Source organism: Monodon monoceros, unplaced genomic scaffold (genome assembly GCF_005190385.1).
Source record: "Monodon monoceros isolate NGI ecotype Baffin Bay Population unplaced genomic scaffold, NGI_Narwhal_1 Super_Scaffold_19, whole genome shotgun sequence".
NCBI classification, from domain to species: Eukaryota; Metazoa; Chordata; class Mammalia; order Artiodactyla; family Monodontidae; genus Monodon; species Monodon monoceros.
In genome coordinates this window covers 29,573,540-29,587,506 of record NW_021703775.1, presented here as the reverse complement: position 1 = coordinate 29,587,506, position 13,967 = coordinate 29,573,540, and the positions used below count along the sequence as shown (strand labels likewise).

The 13,967-nt window shown below is 45.3% G+C and overlaps 1 long non-coding RNA gene across 6 annotated transcripts in view; it reads right to left on the bottom strand.

Annotated features, from left to right (window-relative positions):
- The window catches only part of LOC114900691, a 78,040-nt gene that overhangs the window by 12,610 nt on the left and 51,463 nt on the right, over positions 1–13,967 (bottom strand). For 4 of the 6 annotated variants that reach the window (XR_003794919.1, XR_003794915.1, XR_003794920.1 and 1 more), the window contains one exon: positions 9,153–9,216. This is a non-coding gene — a long non-coding RNA (uncharacterized LOC114900691). Of the gene's footprint in view, positions 1–4,998; positions 5,534–9,152; positions 9,217–13,967 lie in introns of those variants that run through there. The other 2 variants (XR_003794916.1, XR_003794921.1) reach the window with 2 other exon arrangements.

Genomic DNA, 13,967 nt, shown 5'->3' with positions numbered 1-13,967 from the left:
AGACATGAGGAAGTGTGTATGCAAAGGCCAGGAACTGTGAGAGAGTGAGCCGGGATTTGGGGGAACTGAAAGCAACTTGGGCTGAATACAGGGGAAGAGCAGATGAAGCCACAAAGGTTGTGTTCCATGGTAAGGAATTTGGACTTTATACTACAGGCAGTGGTGAAGCTCAAAAGGGCGTTTTAAACAGGGAAATGCGATGATCAAATTACCAGGAAAGCTTTCTCACCACCACACTCCCGCCACTTCTAGCTAACTCCCACCCAGTTGTACAGTCTGAGTGTTGCTTCCTTCAGGAAGTGTTACCTGGCCACCCCTTGGACTTAGCTAACCCTCAGTTAAGGCTTCTAGGGGTTCCCAAGCACCCCCCCCCCGTTTCTCTCTATCACACTGTGTCATGATTCCCTGTGTCCTGTATTTTTTTTCTCTCATACACTGTGAGTGCTGGAGGCCAGGGACTGTTGTCTGTTGTGTTCTGTGTTGTATCCCCAGCACCCTGCACAGTGCCTGGCATAGCAAGAACACAATATGTATTTATTTAATGAAAAAAACCCCAAAAACCTGTGAGAAGGTATCTTGAGATTTCCAGCCTCAGCTGTAAAGTATAGGTTGGAAAGGGAGGACAGGGGATCAGGGAGAGGGTTCTTGCAGTAGTTTGAGTGAGAAATGATGAGGGCCCAGTCCTAGGCAGTGGTGGCGGAACTGGAGAGCAGGGAGTGCTTGGGAAAATATTTAGGGGCCAGAACTGATAGGTCTGGGTGATTAGATGATGGAAGTAAGGGGGCCAGATAAGGGGAGTTCCTGGGCTTCTGGCTTAACTAGTTAGGTGGATGAAGGATGAACCAGGACTGGCTATGTGTGGAGGAAGATGACGCAATCAGTTTAGACATGTTGACGGTGACATGCCTATAGGGCATACAGGTGGAGAGGTACCAGGGGCAGCTTAAATCACAGAACTGGAGCCCAGGACAGATATCTGGACTAAAGATAGAGATTTGGAAGCTTTCAGCCTGCGGGTGATGGTTAAAGACCAGGGAGGGGATAAGATCACCCAAGGAGCGAAGGAGCAGGTGAAACAAGGAGGACACCCACCTATAAGAAGTGGGCTGGAGGAGAAGCTTTGGAGAGAAAAGGAGACATGAGAGAGGAAGAGAGAAAAGAGAGCAGTAGCACAGTTGCTGGGGGAGAAGGGGCTTCAAGAACTAGCGAACAGGTCCAACAATGTGGAGAAACTGAAAACCCACCCAGGCCCCTCCTTACAGTTGAGAAAACTGAGGCACAGGTAGGCTGAATGAGGTGTTCGAGCCCACAAGCTGTCATTGCCCATGATCACATAGATCAATTATGATCTCTGGACTCCTGGGGGATCCCGAAGACCCTTCCAGGGTGGTCAGAGAAGTAAAGACTATTTTTATAATAATACCAAGACTTTCTATAGTATTCACTTTGTTAACATTTGCACTAGTACAAAAGCAACAGTAGATAAACTGCTGGGGCCTTAACGCAAATCAACGAAGTCATATTCTTCACCCCCAAGCACTTACATTTTAACAAAAAGGCCAACTTCACATAAGAATGTCTATAATGGAGCAATAATCATTAATTTTATTAAAACATGACCCTTGAGTGCATATCTTGTTATTAGCCTTGCACAAAGCACTTCTGCATACTGAAGTACTGGATACGTTTACGTTATTGTTTGCATTGAGAGCTAAACTACCTGCTTTTTTTTGTGGAACACCATTTTTATTAGAAAGAACAACTGACAAACTATGATAATTCAGACTTGGGTATTTAGCAGACATGTTCTTGAAAATGAATGAAGTGAACTCGTCAAATCAAGAAAAACTGATAGTATTTTTTTACCAACCATAAAATTTGAGCTGTCAAGTGAAAATCAGGATGAGCCTGACAGCTTCCCAATACCTAGACTTGGTGATGAAATCAGTGATAATATTAACAAATGTGGTATTATGAACTGAACTGTGTCTACATTTGGAAGATCTGCATAAATCACTGAGCCATTATTTTCCAATGACCAATGCATGATGTTACAAAATCAGTCATGAATAAAAGGACTATTCAAAGTGCAAGACAAACCAATGGATTTTTTTTTTTTTTTTTTTTTGCTGTACGCGGGCCTCTCACTGTTGTGGCCTCTCCTGTTGTGGAGCACAGGCTCTGGACGCGCAGGCTCAGTGGCCATGGCTCACGGGCCCAGCCGCTCTGCGGCATGTGGGATCTTCCCAGACCAGGGCATGAACCCGTGTCCCCTGCATCGGCAGGCGGACTCTCAACCACTGCGCCACCAGGGAAGCCCAAAACCAATGGAATTTAACACAGCTGACTATGAGAAATTCATTGATATGGTTTCAGATCTCACATTGCAACTAACCTTTCAGAAACTGCCATCCGTCCAGTTTTGGTGACATATCAAAGAAGATATCCACAATTATCTGAAAAGGCTATTAAAGTACTCCTACTGAGCTGGCAAGCCACAACTAAAGGAGCCCTGGAGCCGGAACTAAGGAGCCCTGGAGCTGCAACTAAGGAGCCCACGTGCTGCAACTAAGGAGTTGGCGAGCCACAACTAAGGAGCCCGCCTGTCGCAACTAAGACCTGGTGCAACCAAATAAATAATAAAATAAAATAAATTTAAAATAAAATAAAATACTCCTACTTTTTCCAACTACAAATCTGTACGAAGCCGAATTTTATTTATCTACTCCAACCAAAGCAAGATATCACAACAGACTGAATACAGAAGCAGGTATAAAGAATTTCCCTGGTGGCACGGTGGTTAAGAATCCACCTACCAATGCAGGGGGTACGGATTTGAGCGCTGGTCTGGGATGATCCCACATGCCGCGGAGCAACTAAGCCCGTGCGTCACAACTACTGAGCTCACGTGCCGCAACTACTGAAGCCCATGCGCCTACAGCCCGTGCTCCGCAACAAGAGAAGCCACCGCAATGAGAAGCCTGCACACCGCAATGAAGAGTAGCTCCCCGTACGCTGCAGCTAGAGAAAGCTCGCACGCAGCAATGAAGAACCAACGCAGCCAAATAAATAAAATAAAATAAATTGTAAAAAACCAAGAAAACAAAAATATCCTCCCTGCTCCAGACACACCTGGCACCTAAAATTTCACCATTAGAGGTCCTTAAAGTAACTCAATAGGTCTCTAGGAAAACAAAAAGACCTACTTCAGGGTAGGGGTGGGGGATTAGTGAGAAGTCACAAAAGAACAAACCAGTGGTAGGCCTTGAATTCCTAGATTAAAGGCTTAGAGGTAGCAATCCAGTGGGAAGAGGAGTGGGGGTGGGGAAGTGGGAGGGTTGAGAGTATCTAAAGCCATTTTTCATAGTGAATACAGGGTTTTTAATTACACTGAATATTTATTTGGGGCGGCTTTGGCAAGGGATTGATAGAGATCTGGGATGCTAAAGACTCCCCTGTAAACCACCCCTTGACGGTAACACTGCAACAAGAGAAACAATCAGAGCGCTAAGACCTTAGAAACTAAGACACAAGAGTCCTGGACTTGGGGGGTTGGGGGAGAATACCAAATTCAATTCCTTCCCCTCTTAGTCACTCTGCTTGTCAGGGGCAGGCAAACACCCCAAGGCTGAGCTGAGGAATATCCAAGAGGGTCTTGAGTCCTCAGAATTCTCAGCAGGGTCCCCTCCCTTGTGGAGGCCTTGGATGGAAGTGCAGGAGCTGGGGCCAAGAAAGGCAGGAAAAGGGCAGAATAAATTGTGGGCTGATTGTCCAGTCACATGATGAGATCTCACTGCTTCTTGTCACGTAATTTCTTTTCCCCTCCTCCTCTGGTCTCTCCCTCTCCTCCTTTCCCCTCCCTTTGCTCTTGATTTGGTTAAAATAGATGCAAACTCTGGTCTTTTCTATTTTTAATACCTAGCCATTACATAATCTACGCTGTAATTGCTGACTTGAAAAACTACTGGCAACAGTAGAAAATCCCCAGAGTTTTAAACAGGAAAAGGATTATTACAGCACAAAAGCCTTTGGCAGTTTTACTGACTGGTAAACCGTCTGTAGTCGTCACTTGCCAGTGGAAGTCACGTGGGCCTTGGGAAACACTCTCCCCATCTCAGGGAAAGCAGGCTGGGGGAAGGGATGAACCACAGCTTCATCTGGGAGGAGGATGCTTTGTGTGGAGAGTCAGGGGGTGGGATGGTGTACTGGAGCTCCTGCTGGGCCCAGCCCAGAGCGGGAGGGAGGAAGGAGTGAGCTTCAGAATATCCGCCCCCTCTCTTCCCAGGGGCCACTTTTTACTGCGTCTGTTTCTTGCTAGAGAGTCAAGTCTCCAGCATCCCCAACCTCTCCCTCATCGACTTCCTGGGCCTTCCTACAGCCTCCAACACATTTCTGGGCAAGCCTGAGTGAGGGTGGACTATCTCAGTTAAATAGATCATTTTATAAAGACAAAGGAGCAAGGAAGACTGCTTGTTAATCACACAGATCTGACCCACTCCTCTGCAAGGCTTTCCACATATTAAGTCAACAACCACACTATTTAATTCCTCAATAAAATGACCTTATAACAATATAGCACTAGAGGTTTGACTTAACTAACTCATTAAGACAAAAATTCTCTGTATATGTGTTGGGGGTGTGGGTAGTATAGGAGATACAAAGGGGACAGGGACAGCTTTCCCTGATTTTGCCAATTCTGCCACAATCTTAACCCCAATAATCAAGGAGGGTCAGTCCAATCTGGGTAACTATATGTGACAATTCATTCAATAAATGTTTGCTGAATGCCACACGCTGAACTAGTTGTGGGGATATAACATTGAGTAAAATCACTGCCCTAGTGGAATTGCCAGGTCAGTGAGGAAGACAGACATTAATCAAAATATTACATAAACATATCATTACTAACTATGATGAAGGGTTAGGTAAAAGTATAGGGCACTAGGGGCATTTAGAACAGGAAGACCTGATAGGGTCTGAGGGTTCCTAGATACCTACGGACTTCAGGGTTCTTTTAATTCAGCACCCTATCTTCCTTCCCGTTCCCTGTCCTCCCTCCCTCCTTACTTCCTGTAGTTAATATTTACCTCAAAAAAAATTACTTTTTTTCTATGTAGAGAGAATGATGCTAGGTTCTTTATGGTCTCATCTGCTCCACAGAGCAAACTTACAATTTAGTGCTTTAGGACAAAACTGTCTGTTAAGAAAAGCCAAACCACACTTTACAGTGAGAACTATATATAATTCATGATGACCTGAATTAGCACTCAACCGGCTGCAGATGACAAAAATCCAAATCACACTTTCAAAAGGAAAAAAAAAGGGAAAGCCTAGACCCATGTAAAAGAGATATCCAGAGCTAGACTAGCTTAAGGTATGGTTAGATCCTGGTGCTCAAAAGATGTCATTTAGTCTCCATCTCTTTCGATCTTGCAGCTCAGTTTTCATCTGTGTTGGCTTCAGAACTCCCCCTGGGACAGCAAGACGGTCACCAGCAGCCTCAGGATTATGTACATTCTACAGGATTGGCAATCTAGTTGGAAAAGAAATGAGAATTCACTACCTAACAGTTCCAGTGAAAGTCCAGAGTCCTGACTGGCCTGAATTTCAGACCATGCCCATGCTAACTGCCATTCTCTGACTGGCACAGTCATGTGTCCTCCATCTAGAACCAAAGGATGGACTTTACTACACCAGAACCTGATCTGAGGGTAGGAAGGAGGTGGTCCCTCAGAGTAAATCAAGGTGCTCTTATCTAAGACGGGAGAATGATGCTGGGCAGTGAAAGCCCACTCATCTCTACTGTCTTCAAAGTTTGGAATTACAGTGGATGTTAAGACTAAACAATAGGTTCTTCCATCAACTGAGTCTTCCTCCTTAAGGAATGAGCAAGAGTGCTTATTTAGGGCTTCCCTGGTGACGCAGTGGTTGAGAGTCCGCCTGCCGATGCAGGGGACACGGGTTCGTGCCCCGGTCCGGGAAGATCCCACATGCCGCGGAGCGGCTGGGCCCGTGAGCCATGGCCGCTGAGCCTGCGCGTCCGGAGCCTGTGCTCCGCAACGGGAGAGGCCACAACAGTGAGAGACCCACGTACCACAGAAAAAAAAGAGTGCTTATTTAGTGTGGCACTGGGTAGATTTGCCCTGTTCCCAATCAAGCTACACGGAGACTTGGCGTCTTTAGGGCCCTCACTGGAGCCTTAATATTTGTTTAGGTACTTGCTCAGAGCAGTCTTCAAGTCCCAATACCTCGTGCAAAACTTTTCCTACCTCCCTTCACTCCCTACACAGGGCTGGCGTGTCTGGCTGTAACAAGCATCCTCAGGGTCTGTGTAAATTACAGGAAAGGAAGTGAACGACAAGCCCTTTGTTGGCAAGTTTTGCTTCCCTTTTGGAGTCTAAACTGAAAATGGCTTTCCTTGGGCAGAAAGGGGAGTATCAGGACAGTTCCTGGAGCATCCAACAAACAGACCTCCATCAGAAAGAGCTTGGGGCGGGGGTGGGGGTGGATCACTGTTAAACAGTCTGTGAGTTACACAGCACTACAGCAATCATATGTTAGCTGCAACCACCCGCACCTTGGGCATGTTACAGAAGTTCCTGGATCCCCCTATCCAATAGCCTTTCGCAATTTCTGCAAATTCCCAGCAGCTAATACTCTTAGCAGTCCCTTCTGGCTCTGGCTCCAGCTCCTGCTGGACTTTTGATCTCACTCACATCTCACCTCCTGAAGCTGGTCTCTTCCCTCTGCTGAGTTGTCCCAGATATGGGACTTGTTTCCCTTTCTCCATGCTTTACCAAAAAGAAAAATATACACATATACCAACTCCATCAAAACACTATGTGTTCATCAGCCTTTCCTAAAGTTATGAAAAGACAGATGGGTTTTATATTACCATGTTGCTTGGCTCCTTCACCCTCTCCAGACACTTCTCTCATTTGGGAGGGGTCTCCCCTTCCCTCAGGAAACTAAATTCCCCTCATATTATTCAGAGCAACTTAGCTCTCCATCCCCCTACCTCTGACACCCAACAACCCATAGCTAGAGTCAGCCCACTATGGACCACCTACTCCAGGTTCCACTCTGACCAGCACTATGGAACATAAAGAAGTTTAAGTTTTGAACTTTCACTCTCTCACCACTACCATTCTGTGGTGGAATGCTTTTTTCCCCTAAGAATATGAATTGTACTAACCTTTTTAGAACAGAACTGGCTGTAGTCAGTTTTGGTTTTAAATAAGTTTCTATTACATCACTCCATGTGAACTCTCCAGCTCAGAGAAAAGCCTACATTACAAGTCTAAACCAATTCCCATACACCCATATTGGGGTCTACTGACACTGAGAATGTGATTAAGGAACACAGTGCTTCTGACCCAAAGAAGGACAAAGGGGTTATATGTAAGTCCTTGTGCCACCCTGCAACAGAATTCCTACTGTTTCCAGGCTGGAGTTCTGGAGCTTCAAACGCCAGGGAACTAGGCAAAACTAAGGTGTCAGTTTCAAGGATTCCTTTCACCTCGGTTGGTGGGTGCCTAAAACCAGCTGAGAGGCTTCTCCAAAGGAGAAGGATGGACAAATGCAAGGAGCAGGTTTCCTCCCAAGACCTAGGGCAGCTCTAATAACCCTTGCCTTCCTAGGCCACTCAGGTAATTACCTTCCCTTTCTAAGGAGAAGAAGCAAGAAAGGCCTCCCTAAGGAGGCCCCTGTCCCTTCCACTGCATCTGAGGCAGGAGGCTGAGAGGCTCTGCAAGGCTATATGTACCAAAAAGGAGAAAATCCTAGGCAAGAAGAATTCTGAGCTTTGAATTCCTTTGTTCATCACACCAGAAACTGCAACTGTAGGCACCATGGCCCAGTAGCCTTCCTCAGGAATCCTTTTCGTTCCAGGAAGGGAGGGGTAGTGAGAGGTCCCTAAATTCTTCACAGAGGCTAAAATTTATAATACCAGATTCAACAAAGAGAGGAAGAGGTGAGGATGGGAAATAAATCTTCTATCTTACATGAAGAGAAGACAAAACTTGATGTTTCATTTGTTAATGTCATAATGATAATAATACAGCCTTAAATATTGTTTAACCTAAAGGAACCCTCTAATAAAATTTAAAACTGGATGAACACATTCCAAATCAAATAAATAGGAATATTAAAAAAAAATTAATAGGGCCTTTCTCACCTTCTGAGATGGCCCACACTCTGTCTGTGGAGTGTGTTTCTCCCAAGGCCGCTCTTGCCTTCTGAGGTGGCCCACGTTCTGTCTGTGAAGTGTGTTTCTCTCTAAATAAATCCACTTCTCACCTATCACTTTGTCTCTCACTGAATTCTTTCTGTGATGAGACATCAAGAACCTGAGCTTCATTAAGTCCTGAGACCAGCTAGACCAACTCCCGCTCATCATCAACACCACTGGGGACGTCTTCTGTGCCGTTTCTTTGTGACTTTTTGGGCACTAACACCTGGTTGGGAGACTACCTTGGAAGGGATAGCATCTAAAATCATATTTTTTACTCTGATGCTGTTACAAAAAGTGCTTCATCATCAAGGAGATTCATAGAAAAGCTATGGAAACAATTACAACTGTTCCACACCAAGATGATGGCTATGCGAGGATTCCAGCCCATACTGACTTAAACAAGGAGCTGTCCTGCCCCTGGGGCCCCTAGATCAGGCATCCAGAGATTTTTACTCCCTGACAGGCAGGGTTGTTGCCCCTACTCAGCCTTGAAGCAGTTACATAAGACAGACCATCGCCCTTCTGATTCCCGTAAGAATATGGGAATAAAATCTCTGAGGGGGAGAATGAAACATGAGGGAAGGAGGCAGGGCACAACCTTTGAGAGAATGACATAGCCCAAGGACATGACTTAAACTGATTAAAACCACATGGGTCCAAGATGGCAGACAAGTCAACTTCCACTAGACCTTGAGCCTCAGTATATGCTCACGTCAGCAAGCTAAACAACACACCCACAGGCGCCATGACAGTTCCAAGACCAACCATAAGCATCAAAAAGCGGGTGGTGGCCCAATTCCTGGAAATCCCTGCCCCTTACTAAAATAGCTGGAATACTCCTCCCACTCATTAGCCTATGAAATTACCTACTGTGTACCTACTTTATACTGACAACCCCATACCCTGGTGCCTTTCTCACCTTCTGAGATGGCCCACACTCTGCCTGTGGAGTGTGTTTCTCTCTAAATAAATCCACTTCTTACCTAAAAAAAAAAAGAAAAAAAGAAAAATTAATAGGAACATTCTATTCATATTGCTCTGTACTTGCTTCTTTTTTTTTTTTGGGAGGGGGTGGATGTGAATTTATTTACATTAAGGCCTTATGAAGGCATAAAAAGGTTACATTTTGTGGCATATTTAACAAAATGTACTGACTGAAAATAAAGCTGGAATTGTCCCCAGAAAACTCAGGACACTTAGTCTCACTAGGCTCTTTATAGCAGTCCTGTAGGGTGTACTTGCTCTTTTCACTGATACAGAACCTACTTCAATGTTTTCATGGCCACATAGCATTTCACAGTCCCTACTCGTGGATATTTACCAATGTAATAAACATTCTTGTCCAGAGAACTCTGTGCTCAAGGATACGCACTTCTTTAGACAAAATTCTAGCTTGCGGGCTTCCCTGGTGGCACAGTGGTTGGGAGTCCGGCTGCCGATGCAGGGGACACGGGTTCGTGCCCCGGTCCGGGAGGATCCCACGTGCCGTAGAGTGGCTGGGCCTGTGAGCCATGGCCGCTGGGCCTGCGCGTCTGGAGCCTGTGCTCCACAGCGGGAGAGGCCACAACAGTGAGAGGACCGCGTACCGCAAAAAAAAAAAAAAAATTCTAGTTTGCCCTGCTCTGACTTGCCTATTTGTATTTTTTGCCCATTTTCTATAGGACTTGTTGTCTTTTCCTTACTGATTTTTAGAAACCTTTTATAGGTTATAGATACTAATCCATTGGTTGTTTTTTTTTTTAGGCTACATTAGGTCTTTGTTGCTGCGTGCGGGCTTTCTCTAGTTATGGTGAGTGGGGGCTACTCTTCGTTGTGGTGTGCGGGCTTCTCACTGCAGTGGCTTCTTTTGTTGCGGAGCATGGGCTCTAGGTGCATGGGCTTCAGTAGTTGCAGCACACAGGCTCAGTAGTCGTGGCGTGCAGGCTTCAGTAGTTGTGGCACGTGGGCCCTAGAGTGCACGGGCTTCAGTAGTTGCGGCGCACAGGCTTAGTTGCTCCACAGCATGTGGGATCCTCCCGGACCAGGGCTCGAACCCACATCCCCTGCATTGGCAGGCAGATTCTTAACCACTGTACCACCAGGGAAGTCCCTTAAGCCATTGTTTATCACATACATTGCAAAAATTTTCTCCCAGCCTGTTGGTTCTCTTCTAACTTTGTTTATGATGACTTTGCCATACAGAAGTTTCTCATTTTTACGTAACAAAACCAATTACAAACAATTTGGAAAGTACTGCCATAGGAGCAATGCATTCCAAGCTCTGAGCCACACAGCCTCTTCTGCTAGGGGCCACATAGCTGTGCTTAGTAGGTTCCTGTGGTGAAATGGCTGGTTAGGCAATCATTTTCTGAGCTGTTCACGTCTGGTTTTACAGCCAAGGTGGTGGTGTAAATTAATCAAGTTAAGAAGGAGCAGAAGAATTACGAAGATTTTACTTGCTTGCTCGTTTTCATCTATTTGGAGGCTTCTTTCTTAAATGTTTGGAGTCATGTACTAACAATGTCAAAGAAATCCTGAGCCACTGAAAATCCAAAAACATCTTTATAAACAATAATCTGAGTATCTCCAGACCCTTTCAAATGTGGGCTTTAGGGCACTATTTGCTGTCACTGTGGAGGGAAAAATACATTCCAGACCCCACAGGAACAGAAAGGCTCAAGGGTCAAATGACTCCTAAAGTTTCAAGCAAGAAACCTTTAAAGTTTCCCTTCAGCCTCTCACAGATGATTAGCACTGGCCCCAATCTGACCCTGAACAGTTCAAAAACCCTAGTGGCCAAACGGGATTTTGCCTGTAAGAGTACTTAGTCCCTGTTGCTGCAAACTGTGCCTACAGGCCCAATACTTTGTGGAGGCCATCCCACTTGGCCAGAGCTACCTGCCGCCCCACTACTGAAACTCCACAGTATTTAGGCCAGCTGTGCAGAAGACAGGCCTAAAAGATGGTTCTGGCCTCCTTTCCCCTAGCTGAAACCTGACAGTCCTTAAGGAACTTGGTTTCTAAACAATGAAGGTTCTGCCATAAAATCATCCTTCAGTATCCAGTGGTACCAAAAGGAGAAACAGATGGTCTGTCTCAATGCTGCTTTAACACCATTATTCCTATAACCTTAAAAAAAATCCTTCCTTTGCTGAGGCCTATACCAAGCAACAATGCTCCTCCTCACTTCTGTAAGCTATTGACCTCCTGGTCATCAAGGACTTGGCCCCTTGATCAGAGTCTGCCTTTCCACTCCAAGTCACACCTTTTGCCTGCTCATGGTCTCCTATATCCTCCTATATTTCTACCTCTCCTTGTCTTGTCTTCTACAGTTTCTTCTTCAACTTCATTGAGATTTCCAGCCTCTCGATACCCACCCCCCTCATCGTTTTGCTGCCTATCAGTCCTCTCCTAGATTCACTTCTTTCTCTAGTCAAGTAGACAACCACTCTACTACCAATATCCGAGACTCCCCTTACTCCAAGTCTTCCATTTACCCCACAAAACACAGCTCCTGTTTGAATATGAATGTCCTCTGCTTTAACCCCCAAGTTGCTGAGCACTGCTAAAGCAATCATTTATCATGAGGGCTACTTCCTCTAGAAAGTCACTGTCTCCAGTATTAGCTGGGTCTTTAGCACGGCTCAGCTATCCTCCTCCGTGTCTGCAGATTACAGCCATTGGCACAACAGATTTTTAAAAACATGCCACTGTCCCCACTATCCCACCTGCTCCCAGCAGATGACTTCAATTTCTTCTGCCCAGAGAAAACAAAGCCCAACAGAAAGAAACTGTCTCCTCAAAATACCAAATCCCTCTGCCCCATCACATCCCTCACCCCTATCAAACGAGAGTTAAAAGTGCTCAAGAGGGCTTCCCTGGTGGCGCAGTGGTTGAGAGTCCGCCTGCCGATGCAGGGGACACGGGTTCGTGTCCCAGTCCGGGAAGATCCCACATGCCGCGGAGTGGCTGGGCCCATGAGCCATGGCCGCTGAGCCTGCGCGTCTGGAGCCTGTAAAGTGCTCAAAAGAGTACTAGCAAAAGGTAGGAAAGCAATAAATGGGGATGTGGTGGTGATGCAGTTAAAATCAGCGATGGCTTTGTCCTTTGTTCAGTTCAAGTTTAATCTCTCTACCAATTCTTAGGATACAGTAGACCCTTCTCCCCTGGAGCCTTGCTCAACAATTTTTATTTCTCTTTTCTGTCTTCAACGTCTCCCTCTCTTCTAGCTCTTTCCCCACTGCACAAGGTCATGCTTGGGTCTCAAAAAACAAATAACCCTCCCTAGATCCTGCGTCCCCCCTTCACCAACTCTCCTCTCTTCACAGACAAGCTTCTTGAAAGAGTGGCCTCCCTGATGGGGTCCACACCCTTGCCTCCATCTGCTAGCTGCAGAGATACTATCTAATAAAAGAGAGTGGACTGCTCTTATTTACCAACAGTCTGCTCTTCGGAAAACTGCTCTAGAGATTAGCAAAGAAACACCGTGAAAAGAAATACACTGTGTTGCGATTAATTCAGAACTTTAATAATATAAATGAAAAGAACAGATTTTCCTTTGTATCAACACTACTTCTGACTAGGGTATAAGCAAGATCGTTTAAAGTGTTAAGACAAAGAAACGTGTTTTCACAAAACTCTGATTCTCTAGATCCAAAGGTAAAAATCATCTCTCCTCTCTGAGTTCCCACAGCATTAGTCTTATACCTGTCATACCCTATCAGTTTATATCAAATTATCATAAAACTCTCTGCAGTTAATAAATAATTGATAAATGAATGCTTATTATTATAGATTGGATAATTCTAATAATAGATCTACTCAACCAATTAAATCAGGCCCCGTGAAGATCCTCCACTGACATTTTGCTTAGTATTAGGCTTTTTTTACACACTGAATTTCACAAAGTTACATTCAGTCATTCACATCCTGTAATTTAGGTTTTCACTTATTTAAATGTACCTTAAAAATATCAAATACTAAGGCATTACCATGTCATTTGGTGTTCAGTCTGAAAAGACTAAGGTAGAAGTCAATGAGGCAGGAATTACCCAATCTGAGGGATGTGAGCAGGGCATTCTGGGGGAAGGAGTGCATCTTCCCTGCCTCACCTGAAAAACAGCCCAAGAGACGCTCCTCCAGGAGGGAATGAGACGCCCTCTCACACCGTCTGCCCCTTCTGCCTCAGCCCCTTCATAAGATCTGAGTGTTCAGTTCCCTGGCACAGGCACGGCTTTGCCATTCCTGGACCTCCCGAAGTGTGTTCATTTCTGAAACAAGGAAGTCTGCCTAGAAAATCTCAAAAGCTTTTCTCTGATACAAATAACTGCACATTATTTAAAGCATGAAAATCAAATTTGATTTTGAAAAGCAGGTTCAGTGCTTAAAGAAACCCAGTGGTAAATCCTTTTGTGGATATGAAGAATCTCCATGTCCTCGTCCCCCAACAACCCTCAATGTAACTGTTAGATCATCTGTACGAAATCAATAATTCTCCTAAAGCAGAACATGGAGATTGGTGTCAGAAGCTTCTTCCAAAGCACTGATTCCTGCCCCCACAGTCCCGCTGAAGAAGCCAGTCTTTACTCCTCACCCAGGCAGAAATACGGGCTTGGAGGACTGTGTAAGGGTAAAAAGGTGGCCAGGAAATCATGCCAGGAAACACAGGGCAGGGCCAGGTGACAGGCCCCAGTCCCTCTAGAGCCAGTACCAGAACCTCCCAATTTGCTTTACCCTTGTAGAGGGTGTAATTTCC